Source organism: Salmo trutta, chromosome 6 (genome assembly GCF_901001165.1).
Source record: "Salmo trutta chromosome 6, fSalTru1.1, whole genome shotgun sequence".
NCBI classification, from domain to species: domain Eukaryota; kingdom Metazoa; phylum Chordata; class Actinopteri; order Salmoniformes; family Salmonidae; genus Salmo; species Salmo trutta.
The window spans coordinates 37,637,805-37,654,386 of record NC_042962.1 but is presented as its reverse complement, the minus strand read 5'-3'; the positions used below and the strand labels follow the sequence as shown (position 1 = coordinate 37,654,386).

The 16,582-nt window shown below is 44.2% G+C and overlaps 1 protein-coding gene across 4 annotated transcripts in view; it reads right to left on the bottom strand.

The window, feature by feature from the left end:
• Nucleotides 1-16,309, bottom strand: part of LOC115195888 (integrin beta-1) — a 48,867-nt gene extending 32,558 nt beyond the window's left edge. For 3 of the 4 annotated variants that reach the window (XM_029756229.1, XM_029756231.1, XM_029756230.1), the window contains exon 1: nt 15,939-16,309. The gene's annotated coding sequence lies outside the window, so the exon portion shown is untranslated. The remainder of the gene's footprint in view (nt 1-15,938) is intronic. The other variant, XM_029756232.1, reaches the window with a different exon arrangement.
• Between the last annotated feature and the right edge of the window lie 273 nt (nt 16,310-16,582).

The following is a 16,582-nucleotide window of genomic DNA, read 5'->3' as shown; positions in this document are numbered from 1 at the left end:
CTTGTTTAGTGTTTTATGTATGTAAGCTCGTCAAGAGATGTTAGCATGTTCCAGGGATTTCTATAAGTCTTTAGCTGACACTCTAGGATAATTTTTAACCTCATTGAGCATTCTGCGCTGTGCTCTTGCAGTCATCTTTGCAGGGTGGCCACTCCTAGGGAGAGCAGCAACAGTGCTGAACTTTCTCCATTTAAAGGCAATTTGTCTTACCGTGGACTGATGAACATCAATGATTTTATAGATACTTTTGTAACCCTTTCCAGCTTCATGCAAGGCAACAATTCTTAGGTCTTCTGCGATCTCTTTTGTTCGAGGCATGGTTCACATCAGGCAATGCTTCTTGTGAGTAGCATACTCTAGGGTGGAGGCCGGCTAGTGATGGCTATTTAACAGTCTGATGGCGTTGAGATGGAAGCTGTTGTTCAGTCTCTCAGTCTCAGCTTTGATCCACCTGTACTGACCTCACTTTCTGGATGATAGCAAGGTGAACAGGCCGTGGCTTGGGTGGTTGATGTCCTTGATAATTTTTTTGGCCTTCCTGTGACATCTGGTGCTGTAGGTGTCCTGGAGGGCAGGCAGTGTGCCACCGGTGATACATTGGGCAGACCGCACCACCCTCTGGAGAGCCCTGCGGTTGCGGGCGATGCAGTTGCCATACCAGATGGCGATACAGCCTTACAGGATGCTCTCAATGGGGCATCTGTAAAGTTTGTGATGGTTTTGCAGGCCAAGCCAAATTTCTTCAGCCTCCTGTGGTTAAAGAGGCACTGTTGCACATTTTTCACCACACTGTCTGTGTTAGTGGACCACTTCAGGTTGTCAGAGAAGTATACACCGAGGAACTTGAACATTAAACCTCCACTGTGGCCCCGTTGATGTGGATGTGCTCTCTCTGCTGTCTCCTGAAGTCCACGATCAGCTCCTTCATTTTGTTGATGTTGAGGGAGAGGTTATTTTCTTGGCACCACTTCACAAGGGCCTTCACCTCCTCCCTCTAGGCTTTCTCGTCATTGTTGGTAAGCAGGCCTACTGCTGTTGTGTTGTCTGCAAACTTGAGGATTGAGTTGTAGGCGTACGTGGCCACGCAGTCATGGGTGAACAGGGAGTACAGAGGGGGCTGAGCCCCTGTGTTGAGGATCAGCGAAGTGAAGGTGTTGTTTCCTACTTTCACCACCTTGGGGTGGCCTGTCAGGAAGTCCAGGAACCAGTTGCACAGGGCGGGGTTCAGACCCAGGGCCCTGAGCTTAATGATGAGCTTGGAGGGTACTATGGTGTTGAAGGCTGAGCTGAAGTCAATGAACAGCATTCTTATTTGTATTCCTCTTGTCCAGATGGGATAGGGCAGTGTGCAGTGTGATGGCGATTGCATTGACTGTGGATCTATTAGGGTGGTATGCAAATTGGAGTGAAATTGAAAACGGGCGAAGAAGCATTTTAGCTTGTCCGGGAGCAAGACGTCGGTGTCCGCTACTTGGCTGGTTTTCCCTTTGTAATCTGTGATTATCTGGAGTCCCTGCCACGTAGATCTTGTGTCTGAGCCATTAAATTGCGATTCCACTTTGTCGCTGTACTGATGTTTGCCTGTTTGATTGCCTTACGGAAGGTATAACTGCACTGTTTGTATTCAACCATATTCCCAGTCACTTTGCCGTGGTTAATGTGGTGGTTTGCGCTTTCAGTTTTGCTCGATGCATCTATCCGCGGTTTTTGGTTTGGGTAAGTTTTAATAGTTACAGTGAGAACAACATGCCCTATACACATCCTGATGAACTCAGTCACTGCATCAGTGCATACGTCAATGTTATTCTCAGAGGCAACCCAGGAACATATTGCAGTCTGCTTGATCAAAACAATATAGAAACTTGGATTCCGATTGGTCAGACCAGCTTTGAATAGACCTTAGCACAGGTACTTCCTGTTTCAGTTTCTGCCTATAGGAAGGGAGAAGCAGGATGGAGTCGTGATCTGATTTGCCGAAGGGAGGGTGGGGGAGGGCCTTGTAGCCATCCGGGAAGGGAAAGTAACAATGGTCTTGAGTTTTTGACGTGCGAGTCCCATAGGCAATGTGTTGATAGAACTTCGGTAGCGTTTTCCTCAAATTTTCTTTGTTAAAGTCCCCGGCTTCAATAAATGCGGCCTCAGGATATGTAGTTTCCAGTTTGCAAAGTCCAGTATAGTTCCTTGAGGGCCGTCGTGGTATCGGCTTGAGGGGGAATATACACGGCTGTGACTATAACCGAAGAGATTTTTCTTGAGAGGTCATTTGATTATGAGGTATTCTAGGTCAGGTGAACAAAAGGACTTGAGTTCCTGTACATTATCACAATCACACCATGAGTAGTTAATCATGAAACATACACCTCTGCCTTTCTTCTTCCCAGAGAGTTCTTTATTCCTGTCTGCGTGATGTACTGAGAACCCAGCTCGCTGTAGGAACAGGGACAGTATATCCGGAGAGAGCCATGATTCTGTGAAACACAGTATGTTAAAGTCCCTGATGTGTCTCTGAAAGGAGAACCTCACCCTGAGTTTGTCTACTTAATTGTAGACGAGCTTGTGTACTTAGGAGCTAGATAAAGAGCTGCCATGTCTATCAACGCCATCTTCTGTAATAGTACTAGGCTATTATACTGTGATGTAACTAACTAAATACATAGCCTCTCTGTAACATGTAATATTAGAGGAAGATTTGATTAGCTAACGTTGCGCCTGTACACAGGTTTATTCCCTGCTAGCTAACGTTAGCAAGCTAGTTAGCTCATAATCAAGCAAACCTGACAACATGTTTGATGCATGTTGCCAGCTTGCTTTCAATAATGTTTCAACTCGAACTGGATAGCTACTGTCCTTGTTTGTTGTAATTCTTGGGCAAAGACACACCCACATTAAACCACACCTCCAAGACAACTCTTGTTTACCTTCAGTCATGGCTGCTAGCATTTCTTAATGAACATTAAAGAAAAACAAGGCCAAATCAGGAAGTGCAGTCACCCTTTAACAGTTTGAAGACTCTGCTAAGTGGGCAATGCTACAGGAAAAGGGATAGGCACAGCATACATCACAGAATCCCCTAGGGTGGAAGAGGGAGTTGAGAGTGGAAGAGGGGGTTGAGAAAGCACTGGGTGGAAGAGGAGGTTGAGAGTGCACCAATATGGAGAATTTAGAAGAATTTATGTCCAACTTCCTGTCTCAGTTCAACACACCAACCCTAGGGATTACACTTCAGGACAATCCTCTGCAAATGCCTATCTACTGAGGACATCCGTCCAACATAGAACTGATAATCATCAGCATGCTGAACTTGTGTTACAATAACGCTGGTACGAGCAGCCGGCCAGAGATACAGAAGCTAGTTATGAATTTGGATTCCTCCCCATTTTACACACCATCAAAATGTGTGGTAGGGACCTGTCATAGGACCCAAATATACAGTATACCCCTGACCTGTCAATGACACCAGTCGCTAGGTAGAGTTACTGCCTTAAGAGTGCTGCTGTATTTTCAGTGCTATACATGGTGAGGAGGGAGTTCTGGCAGTCAGTACTGTATGGTGTTGAGTGACGCATTCCTTAGCGCCTCTGTGTGTGTGTGTGTACTCCATCATGTTCTATACAGAGCCTAACTGCACAGACAGCCTGTCTGCGACCCCCAGATTAGACTGAATAGCTGACTTGCTGACAGACTGACTGATTGTTGGACTGGCTGACTGATAGACTGACTGGCTGGCTAACTGGCTGACTGATCTTAGAAGAGCCACAATTAGTTCTTCTGCCATGGCATTACCCAACTTCTGTGTTACACTAATGCAACTGACCAAAGGTCCTTCAGTCAGGTTAAGGCCAACAGCCTACGGCTCCAAACTCTAAAGGAATGTATCCTAGACCTAATAAATCTAAGCTAATAATCTATAATGTGATTCAGTTGTTGATGTCTTTGTGTTAGAGACTAAATGTTGTAAATGTTGCTACTTTAGCTGAGTGCTTCAGCAAAAGTTGAAGTTCACGCAACACCGATTTGAGCCCAAAATGTCTTGCACCTACTTTGTACCAGATCAAATAATCATATGAGATCTCTGGACAGTGTAAATGAAGATAATTTATATGTTTTTGGTCAGAAACAAATCCCCAGCCCCTGTTATTTTATCCAACATTCTTGTTGGTTTGACTTTTAGTCCAGCACAGAGTTCCAAGGAAACGTTTGAATGAGAAAATATGCCTGTAAAATGCCAGCGAGGTGTCAAGTTAGAAAAACAACAAGGCTACTTCTATTCTACGAAGCTTAGCAGCTGGAGACAGGAATGTTCTTCAAGTTTTCTGAGGGACTAGGGACATGGCAGCAAAACATAAGATAACATTTAGACCAACACAATGGTACTACCCCTTATCGAAGATGATAACCCTACACAATACTGATTTTGAGGGGTTGCATCTTAAGCTCATGAGGGTAACTTAACTTAAGAATCAGTACCTCCTGGAAAGATCTTTCACTGGGCAGATATACAACACAGGGGCCAACAGGATGGAGGGGGGATTGAAACTATTATGGGAACTTGACTTAACAACCAAATTGCTCAAAGTATTTGCCTCCTCTGGGGGTGGAACAAAAACAGACAGATCTCCAGTTAAACTCAACCATGTCCAAAACCAGACATAGATCACTGGTGCTTAGACAGTGTGGTAGTGGGGCAGCTCTCTCAAACATCATCATCCAGGTGACACACACACACACACACACACACACACACACACACACACACACACACACACAAACCCTCTCATCAACTCATTGCGGTGTTCAAGAGAGGAGAGGTGATACATGATGGTGGTGAGTACCATGACTAAAAAGGACACGACCTGAGCTCACAGGCAATTCTCTGGGATAAGATACTCTCAGCAGTCAGACCAGGATAGTAGCTGCCTGCCTGGTGCCTGCACTTCATTGGGGAAACCAGAGCACTCACATCCATGTTCCTGAGCCAAGTAGAGCTTCCATATTTGGACAGGCACCAGTTGTCATGCCCCATCTCTCCTACCGCAATGTTCCCTCTACCTGGTATTTTCCCCATGATAACCACCCTTTCCCTTCAAAAAACATACAGCCCACTCGGAGCACTCTCCCTGTTTTTTTTATTTAGCTGGCCTCTTGGCCAGGTCTCCCTTGTAAAATAGGTTTTCTAGGACTTCAATGGAGCTTCCTGGATAAATAAAGACTTTTTTTTTTAAAAAGCTGACCAATCGTGTATAAAGCTGGATGGGAGAGGGTTAAAAACAATCTCTGCATGTCTAGATTGTTGAAAGCTGTGTGACTCTAAGCATCAGATTGAGTCACTCGCAGCCCTTAGTCACGACTGATCGAGTAGCTTTATTTGTCAGCTCCTTTGCTTTAGAGATATCTACACGTCAGCAAATGCTTCCTAGCAGCAGCAGCAATAATGGTAGAATCACAAATACCAAGCTAGCTGCTTTTTTGGGTAAAGCAAAGGGATAACTTGGCAGTACTCCACTTTGACAATGCTCCAGAGAGAGCTTGCATTGGGATTTCTCCTTCTCCAGCCATGAAAAGAAGGAATGGAAAAGGAAAAACAGGAAAAGAAGGTTTTGTAACAGGGAAAGGGCTGCCTTAAGTCCAGAGAAAATAACTTTTACAGTGACTGCGCCACTCTGGTCCCTCCCTCCTTCTCCCTCCCCTTTATGCTCATCCCCCATCTCGACAGACCCTCTTATGACAGACAAAAGCAATGGGAGAATCTCCTATGAATTTCCTTGATTTCTCACGTCCTCTGTCCTTGCCTCCTTCTCAACCCATTGGAAGAGAAGGTCAGAGGGGAGTGGACCTATTCTCTGAGTAGGAGAGGCTGAGCCGAGACGATCCCGATAAGGTCCTCACTGTCCCAAATTGCCAGCATGCTTTGAGAGCCCGTGTAGATCCTACTAATGAGAGCTCTTCAGTCACAGAATAGAATAAAGAATGGAACAGAATAGAAATCCGCCATATTAAAATATATAGCCTACACAAACACAATTCCACTGGAATATCCACAGAAAATTCACTCAATGTTTGAAAGCTGATTCCAGTAGCAATAACAACAGATGTTTTAAAAATACAACTTTTAGAAGAATATTGACCGGAAGGTACTTTAGCTCCCTGCAGTCCTTCAAAAATCTATAGCATTTACGCCTTTCTAGTGCGTTTTCAATTAAGCCTATTTTTGTCTCCCCCTCTTCAAAAATACATCTGCCTCTCGTCTTGCAAAACTAATAATTATCCTAATAATACAATTCCCCAGTTGAAATTATCATTAGGCCTATAACAAGGACTACTAGGCCAAAAAAAGAACAACCCAAAATATCTGGAGCATGGCCAAGTTCACACTACTAACTATTTCTGACTCACCCACGTGGTTTTCACACTCAGATAATAATCAACCATCTCACAGACTAGGCCTATGAGCATTATGCTTAGTGTAAGAAGCACAAACCCCCCCCAAAAAGTATCTATTTGCCATACCATCTCAAATAATGAATCCATAATATCATTCCGGCAAGGGGAAATAGAGACATTTCATTTAATCTGAATCTTAGCTAACAGATACCAATCCCTTCCATACACAACCTATTTCTGTGGTACTCATAGTACTTGAGTTTCTTTCCTGTTGCACACCCATGGCCCCAGATTCCCCCAAAGAACAGCTAAGCTATGATAATGAGTCCACCTGTACAGAGATAAAATAAGGGAGATGAATACTATGATCCTGGGGGCTTGCTCTCTGGGCTGGAGTTCAGACCAGCAGCAGTTGCAGCAGCAGTTTTAGTCAGACCTGGGTTCAAATACCATTTGAAATCAATGAAATACTTTGAACCTTTGCTCTAGAATGCCTGGAGTGTCAGATGGGTGGTGTTTGCCATTTACAGACTATACTATTGGTCCATTAAGCCAGGCAAGCTCAATCAACATTTACATTTACGTCATTTAGCAGACGCTCTTATCCAGAGCGACTTACAAATTGGTGCATTCACCTTATGATATCCAGTGGAACAACCACTTTACAATAGTACATCTATATCTTTTTGGGGGGGGAGGGGGGGGTTACTTAATCCTATCCCAGGTATTCCTAAAAGAGGTGGGGTTTCAGGTGTCTCCGGAAGGTGGTGATTGACTCCGCTGTCCTGGCATCGTGAGGGAGCTTGTTCCACCATTGGGTGCCAGAGCAGCGAACAGTTTTGACTGGGCTGACCGGGAACTGTGCTTCCGCAGAGGTAGGGAGGCGAGCAGGCCAGAGGTGGATGAACGCAGTGCCCTTCTTTGGGTGTAGGGACTGATCAGAGCCTGAAGGTACGGAGGTGCCGTTCCCCTCACAGCTCCGTAGGCAAGCACCATGGTCTTGTAGCAGATGCGAGCTTCAACTGGAAGCCAGTGGAGTGTGCGGAGGAGCGGGGTGACGTGAGAGAACTTGGGAAGGTTGAACACCAGACGGGCTGCGGCGTTCTGGATGAGTTGTAGGGGTTTGATGGCACAGGCAGGGAGCCCCGCCAACAGCGAGTTGCAGTAATCCAGACGGGAGATGACAAGTGCCTGGATTAGGACCTGCGCCGCTTCCTGTGTGAGGCAGGGTCGTACTCTGCGAATGTTGTAGAGCGTGAACCTACAGGATCGGGTCACTGCCTTGATGTTAGCAGAGAACGACAGGGTGTTGTCCAGGGTCACGCCAAGGCTCTTAGCACTCTGGGAGGAGGACACAATGGAGTTGTCAATCGTGATGGCGAGATCATGGAACGGGCAGTCCTTCCCCGGGAGGAAGAGCAGCTCCGTCTTGCCGAGGTTCAGCTTGAGGTGGTGATCCGTCATCCACACTGATATGTCTGCCAGACATACAGAGATGCGATTCGCCACCTGGTTATCAGAAGGAGGAAAGGAGAAGATTAATTGTGTGTCGTCTGCGTAGCAATGATAGGAGAGACCATGTGAGGATATGACAGAGCCAAGTGACTTGGTGTATAGCGAGAATAGGAGAGGGCCTAGAACTGAGCCCTGGGGGACACCAGTGGTGAGAGCACGTGGTGCGGAGACGGATTCTCGCCATGCCACCTGGTAGGAGCGACCTGTCAGGTAGGACGCAATCCAAGAGTGAGCCGCCCCGGAGATGCCCAACTCGAAGAGGAGGATCTGATGGTTCACAGTATCAAAGGCAGCAGATAGGTCTAGAAGGATGAGAGAGCGTTAGCTTTAGCAGTGCGGAGAGCCTCCGTGACACAGAGAAGAGCAGTCTCAGTTGAATGACAAGTCTTGAAACCTGACTGATTTGGATCAAGAAGGTCATTCTGAGAGAGATAGCAAGAGAGCTGGCCAAGGATGGCACGCTCAAGAGTTTTGGAGAGGAAAGAAAGAAGGGATACTGGTCTGTAGTTGTTGACATCGGAGGGATCGAGTGTAGGTTTTTTGAGAAGGGGTGCAACTCTCGCTCTCTTGAAGACGGAAGGGACGTAACCAGCGGTCAAGGATGAGTTGATCAAGCATATTTGAAATGATTTCAAAATAGTATTTGAACCCAGGTCTGACAGGAGTACAGTGAGACATCTCTCTCTGCATTTGTTTGCTGAATTGGCCCTTCCTTTGCTGGAACACAGGAAGCTCATCCCAATCACACAGGAAGACAGCCGGCATGCTGCCTGGCAATAGGCCACATCTTTAAATCTATCCATCCACAGTGATTTAAGTTCTGGAAAACACAGCACAGCAACAAGACAATTCACTGCTACCACAACCACCCAGAGCGTATCTTTAATGGATAATAGTTGCAGAAATGAATATAAGAGAAGGTCTCGCACAAAGAATAAATTAATTTGACAAATAAAGGATGGTTTGGGTAGCTATTCGAAACATCATGGCAGAAGACAGATGACCATTAAAGGAGTAAATATTTACTATGAGAAGTGATTGATCAGTTTCTCAAAGCCTTGATGTTGGATCAGGATCAACACAGATGCTCATATCGGGGATTAGTAAAGTCCCTCAGCCTGCCGTAGGAAATCCTGCTTGCTGCCTGCTACTGTGTTCCCAGTTGAGCTAAGGACTAATTTACTAAAGTTGTTAAAGATGTTAATAATAAGCCAGTAATAATAGAAGTTGAATAAAGAGTACCTTATAAAACCCATTAAATGGATCATTCTTGTGCAATTTATATTGATAGAAAAACCTCAATGTAGCCTATCATTATTTTAGGCTATCGGGCATTAGCGCGGTAGCTTTAGGGCCTAACTGTACGCTTGCCAAATAGCCTATACACCAATCGGAAAATGCTTTTGAGAACGGGCAGAACAAGTGAACTTCGTTCCACGGAGGCAAAAAGGTCAATGGCGGAGTTCAATAATTCAATAAGAAAAAAGCTTTGAAATGAAGAGTTCAAAATGAAGAGAAGGGAGGGCAAGAAAAGTAATGTTTGGGAAAGATTTAGTGAAGTGGTAAAAGAGGATGATAGCAGTGCCTGCCGATACCATAACTCCACCTCACCATGGGGCACACTGTTCACAACGTTAACATCAGCCAACCGCTCGCCAACAAGACCCCGTACACACCGTCTGCCAGGTACAGTTGAAACCAGGATTCATCTGTGAAGAGCACAATTCTCCAGCGTGCCAGTGATGAGGATGTCATGCATGCAGATGAGCTTCCCTGAGACGGTTTCTGATAGTTTGTGCAGAAATCCTTCGGTTGTGCAAACCCACAGTTTCATCAGCTGTTCGGGTGACTGGTCTCAGACGGTCCCGCAGGTGAAGAAGCTGGATGTGGAGGTCCTGGGCTGGAATGGTTACATGCGGTCTGCGCTTGTGAGTCCAAGTGGGCGTACTGCCAAATTTAAAACAACGTTGGAGGCGGCTTATGGTAGAGAAATGAACATGAACAACAGTCCATGCCAATTTCACGCTCCCTCAAAACTTGAGACATCTGTGGCATTGTGTTGTGTGACATAACGTCAAATTTTAGAGTGGCCTTTTATTGTCCCTAGCACAAGGTGCACCTGTGTATTGATCATGTTGTTTAATCAGCTTCTTGATATGCCACACCTGTCAGGTGGATGGATTATCTTTACAAAGGAGAAATGCTCACTAACAGGAATGTAAACAAATTTAATTGACAGAAGCTTTTCATGAGTATGGGAAAATTCTGGGATCAGCTTATGAAATGGATCCAACACTTTAAATTGTGTTTATATTTGTTTCAGTGTATTTATGACATTCTGGTGAGCAAGGTTTTATTTAGTCTCATAGGGCAACATGTAATGACAGAAGAGAAGCTGCATGTATCTAATTATAGACAAGTTGACCAACAAATAGCCTACCAAAATGTTATAAATTATAAGCAGAAATATAACTGAATCAGGCAAAATAAATCTGCACTCCCAGTCAAAAAATCTTTCCGCCGTCTCTGACTGTAGTCTACAGCGCATTTTCTGTTAGTGGGTTAGGGTGCGGTGCGGGCTTCAGATTTTCACATGTAGTCTGGCAATTGCGGATGGGTTATTAGCAATTTCAGGCGAATGAGGGTAAACAAACAGCTGACCCGTGCACCACTAATGTGCACGCAGACACACACACTAAATCAAAACTTAACACGATAACAGCTGAGCAGAGAAGAACACACAGGCTGTCCAACAGAAGCTAACATACCACAAGTGTTAGGACTACAGAACACAGACCATAGCTTGTGTGAAAACTCACTGTATTAGCCTAGGAATGAAATCTCTGCAGGCCTAGAACAGTAAGCACTCACTACTTCCTCCTGGAATCATTGGAGAATTTTTTTTTCTACTTTCATTGCAAGACAATATGTAATTTTTTTCAAAAGCTGCAATTGAATGTTGTGTTGGGTTTTGCATTCTTCTACTCACCTGAAATGGCGCAAAGCATTGATTCTTCATCCATGTTATGTCTTACTAAAGCAAATGAAAAGCTAGCATTTGTAACAGGGGGAAAAGCCATTTTGAACAGAACTGCATTGAATCCTATAGCCTACAAACGTTTACATTTCTGGGCTATAGGCTAAAGGAAAATATGCAACTGAGTGACCATGCATGACCCTTGAGGTCTCAGAGTTCTGTAGGAACAGAATCTTCTAAGCGAGGACCATGCCAAGATAAGGCTGTCATGAAATTGAAGGCTATCATGGGTTGAATTAAGGATTTGTTCTGTCCCTTCAATGTCCTTTAAAGATCAACATTTAACAAATATCATTCATGAAGCTTGAACACAGGCACTTTGTTCATTTCAGTATACTTGTGCATAGAGTATAGATAAGAATACCATGGCAATGACGGTCTGGTAAATGTTCAGTAATCCGTTATCTTAAACAAAGATATACTGTATGGTGTAACTTTAAATTAAAACAAATTTAAACTCCTCCAAAATAGAACGTTCACGTAGCAAAGCACTGTAAACCCCCAAAATGTGCAAGGCCTCAATTCCACATAAAGCTCTCAAATGTTCAAACTGTCATAACAATAAACAACATCTGACTACACACAGGCTGAGATAATATGGCTATACAGAGCCTGAGATCATCCCACTCTATTATTTACTAACAATATAAGGAGTTTGGCCCATTTTCAACACAGACCTCCTGTAGCCTTGCCAGGTTGACTAAACCAAGGCTCTATCCCAAATGGCATCCCATTCCCCTATGGATCCTGGTCAAAAGTAGTGCACTACATAGGGAATAGGGTTCCACTTGCACAACCTTAACCACACCCTTTCTCTGAGTGGTTTTGATGCCGTTTTTAGACCTGGACGTGGAAATCACAAAATGGCTCTGTCAGAGGGGAGTGGGAGGGCATTAGGGCTACACTTTATTTAAACTACTGAGGAGGTCAAACCTAAACTCAAAGCCCTAACCCACAATTTCCACACACAAAATGGCAATTATAACCCAGACAACACACATACTTTTATAAGAGTGGAAATCAATCCGATATAGGCTTGACCATAGAAATCCTATAATTCATGGTTCTATATGTAATCCAATGGCTAAACACAGTAAATAATGACTATTCTTATACCTTTATCTCATTCAGATACATTGCAATAGAGCAGTTTATTTCTAACATCAGCATGAGATGATTTCAAAATTAGACTGAAATATGACTAAAAATCAAGTTGAGAACTAATTATGAATTCTAAATTTGTCCACTCTCCCACGGTTAAAGTCCTTAGGTGATGTGCTAGTTAGAGCAGACAGTGATTTACTGACAAACAAAACATGATAACCACATTGTTATCATATGTTTGTTATAGAGTCAGACTACTCCTTGTTGTGTGTTATGGGTGTAACAGGCAGGCCTTGTACTACTTGTTTTCTAAACAAATCTCCCCTTTCAGCACAAATCATGTGTTGGAGTAGCAGCAGATATAGTGCACATTCATCACTTCCATCTCAGAGGGACAGGAGGTCTATGTCTCACACACACAAAACATTACATGACCCCCAGAACGGCAGGGCGGGGTCTTCTGTCAGTGAATCTGTAAATCAGATGAAAAGCCAGCCCTCCAGCAGCTGTTATCTGGGGTTGGAAGTCACACACATTCAGCTGGTAGATCTCCAGCCTAGCATCTCCTACAGTACCTACTGCCTCCACCCTCCATCTCTCCTAACACACACACCACTCACACACACACACACAATGTCCCACGTGTAAACACACACACCCATTCTCTCTTCTTCTCCCTCAATTAGCCCTAATTCCTTCGCCTCCTCCCTTCCTCTACTTTCCTTCCTCCCTCATTCCATCCCTTCCCACCACTCCATTCCCTTAATTAAACTCTAGCCACACGGAGAAGTCAGCTCGCCTCGGCCGGCTGTATTTACAAGGTTAAAGAAAACCACACGCTCGTGCACACACAAACACAACAGACATGATACATGAGATTAAATGGGGGCCTTTTTCGGCTTGATCCAATTAATGTGACAGCCTGCACATTGCACAACATCTCACTCCTCCTTCCAAAAATAAAATAAAATTGTATTGATCGCATACACATATTTAGCAATGTTATTAGAGGTGTAGCAAAATGCTTGTGTTCCTAGCGCCAACAGCGGAGTAGTATCTAACAATTCACAACAATACACACAAATCTAAACGTAAAAGAATGGAATTAAGAAATATATAAATATTAGGATGAGCAATGTCGGAGTGGCATTGACTAGAATACAGTAGAATACATAATATACATATGATATGAGTAAAACAGTATGTAAACATTATTAAAGTGCCCAGTGTTCCATTATTAAAGTGTCCAGTGATTCCATGTCTATGTACATAGGGCAGCTGCCTCTAAGGTGCAGGGTTGAGTAACCGTGTGGTAGCTGGCCAGTGACCGTGACTAAGTTCAGGGCAGGATACTGGGTGGAGGCCTGCCTGTGATGGCTATTTAACAGTCTGATGGCCTTGAGATATAAGCTGTTTTTCAGTCTCTCGGTCCCAGCTTTGATCCACCTGTACTGACCTCGCCTTCTGGATGATAGTGGGGTGAACAGGCCGTGCCTCGGGTGGTTGATGTCCTTGATTATCTTTTTGGCCCTTCCTGTGACATCTGGTGCTGTAGGTGTCCTGGAGGGCAGGCAGTTTGCCCCCAGTGATGTGTTGGGCAGACCGCACCACCCTCTGGAGAGCCCTGCGGTTGCGGGAGGTCCAGTTGCCATACTAGGCGGTGATACAGCCCAACAGCATGCTCTCAGTGATGCATCTAAGAGTTTGTGAGGGTCTTAGGGGCCAAGACAAATTTCTTCAGACTCCTGAGGTTGAAGAGGCGCTGTTGCACCTTCATCACTACACTATCTGTGTTGGTGGACCATATCAGATTGTCAGTGATGTTTACACCGAGGAACTTGAAGCTTTTCACCTTATCCACTGCGGTCCCGCCGATGTGGATGGGGGCGAGCTCCCATTGCTGTCTCCTGAAGTCCACAATCAACTCCTTCATTTTGTTGACATTGAGTTATTTTCCTGGAACCCCTCTGCCAGGGCCCTCACCTCCTCCCTGTAGGATGTCTCATCATTGTTGGTACTCACGTCCTACTACAGTTGTGTCCTCTGTATACTTGATGATTGAGTTGGAGGCGTGCGTGGCCACGCAGTCATGGGTGAACAGGGAGCCCTAGGAGGGGGCTGAGCACGCACCCTTGTGGGGCCCCAATGTTAAGGATCAGTGTAGTGACGTTTTTTCTTCCTAACTTCACCACCTGGGGGTGGCCTGTCAGGAAGTCCAGGACCCAGTTGCACAGGGCGGGGTTTAAACCCAGGGCCCTGAGCTTAATGATGAGCTTGGAGGGTACTGTGGTGTTGAAGGCTGAGCTGTAGTTAATAAACAGCATTCTTACATAGGTATTCCTCTTGTCCAGATGGGATAGGGCAGTGTGCAGTGTGTTGGCAATCCCAATAGATCTGTGGATCTGGATCGGGCAGTATGCAAATTGAAGTGGGTGTAGGGTAAGTTGGACGTGATATCATCCTTACTTACCATCTTACATTATAAAGGGCAACTGAATGTCTGAAGCTGTTGCGTTTGTAAGCTGATTGGTGGTGGATCAAAGAAAATGACATTGACTGTATCAGGAGAGAGAGAGATGTCACTCTATAAGACTAAAAGGAGGCTGAGTGTGTAGACTTGTTTGTTTTGAAGTCATAACCACTGGCTGTGTTCTTCTTTGGGACACACCTAGCCCTGATGTTATCTACGTGTCATGACCCGAACACACATCTCAACACACACACACACACACACACACACACACACGCAGTGGCCTTCTCAGCATACACAAACCGATCTCTCAAGCATCAACACCACCACACATTTAATGTGATGATGACCATCAACAGAAGCAGCTTTGTGGCCTTAGTCTATAAGATTATTTATTGTTAATTTGACACAGACCTACTTGTATGAGACACGGATCATGTGTGATCACAAGGAGCTAACTTCTTCATCCCTTAACTGTGACAATTTTTTTTGTATAATTAAACAATATTGGCCATTATAAACTGGGTGGGTCGAGCCCTGAATGCTGATTGGCTGACAGCCATGGTATATCGGGGTATGACAAAACATTTATTTTTACTGCTCTAATTATGTTGGCAAACAGTTTCTAATAGCAATAAGGCACCTCGGGGGTTTGTGATATACGGCAAATATACCACGGCTAAGGGCTGTGTCCAGGCACTCTGTATTGCGTCGTTCTTAAGAACAGCCCTTAGCCGTGGTATATTGGCCATATACCACACCTTCTCTGGCCTTATTGCTTAAATATACCACGCCTAAGGGCTGTTCTTAGACACAATGCAGAGTGCCTGGAAGCAGACCTTTGCAGTGGCATATTGGTCATATACTACAAACCTCAGAGGTTCATTATTGCTATTATAAACCGGTTACCAACATAAATATAACAGTAAAAACATACCACAGATTTCAGCCAATCAGCATCCAGGAGCCAAACTAACCAGTTTATTATCTATTATAGACCTGTGGCCCACAATGTAGGGCAGGCATCAAGCACAGTAGCCTATCCAACGCGCCTACAAAAACGGCAAGATTATCATGAGGATGACATATTCGTTGTTGAATAAAAAAAACATGTTGTTCGAAACACTATTTAAAAACAACATTTGAACCAAAACATATTTATCTGTACCAGATCATGTGAAGATTCAACCTCAACAAAAAAAAAAGATCCATCTGGAACAGATATTCTCTCTCCACCCAACATATTTATTCTGGTCCAAATTGGAAGACTACCAAGATCCTACTGTCTGCCTGTAAAAAACTTGAATTCTAGATAGGATATCCATCATCCAAGTCCTTCATCCATGTGGAAAAAGAATAGACTTTGGTTGGAGAGTAATCAACGAACGGATAAAAACAGGGTTCATACAATTATCAAATTATAACATTTACCTTCTCCTCGTGATTTATTGCCGAGGCAACATACGTAAATGTATCTATCCTTTTTAAAATATCCGTAGTGACCGCTACCCAGCGTAGACACAGCAACAATTGCCTTGTTGGCAAAGGGAGCTACTTTCTCCTCCTGCAAAAAGTCACGGTCGATTTACTCCCCCACGGGTCATTCCTTAAACAGTTACTCCATTGCGAAAGGGAAAAATATTGTCTACTATTTGGTTGTATAAAAGTGTACTTATTTGATATATTTAGTATTTTCCAGTAGCCGCGAACCTCTTTTTCTTCGCAAAATTAGATGAAGAGACAAGTCCGCAGTGCCCTCCTCTGAACGAAGCCCCAATTTCACAGGAAAAGCCGGCGACGTCATGAATTTAAGACACGCCCATATTCTATTACAGGCTATTATCCGTTATTATGGACATGGCTACTGGTGACATGTATGATGAGCGTAATGAAAGTTCTCCCAAAACTAACCCTGGAATTGCCCCCTCTTGTCAAATACATTTTCTGAATGTTGTGTATGGATGGGTTTTTGTTATGTACCCTATTACATAGCCTGTTCAGTCTCTCTCCTTTATAAGGTACCTAATTTTTTATGGATATTGTATGTTTAATATATATATATATATATATATATA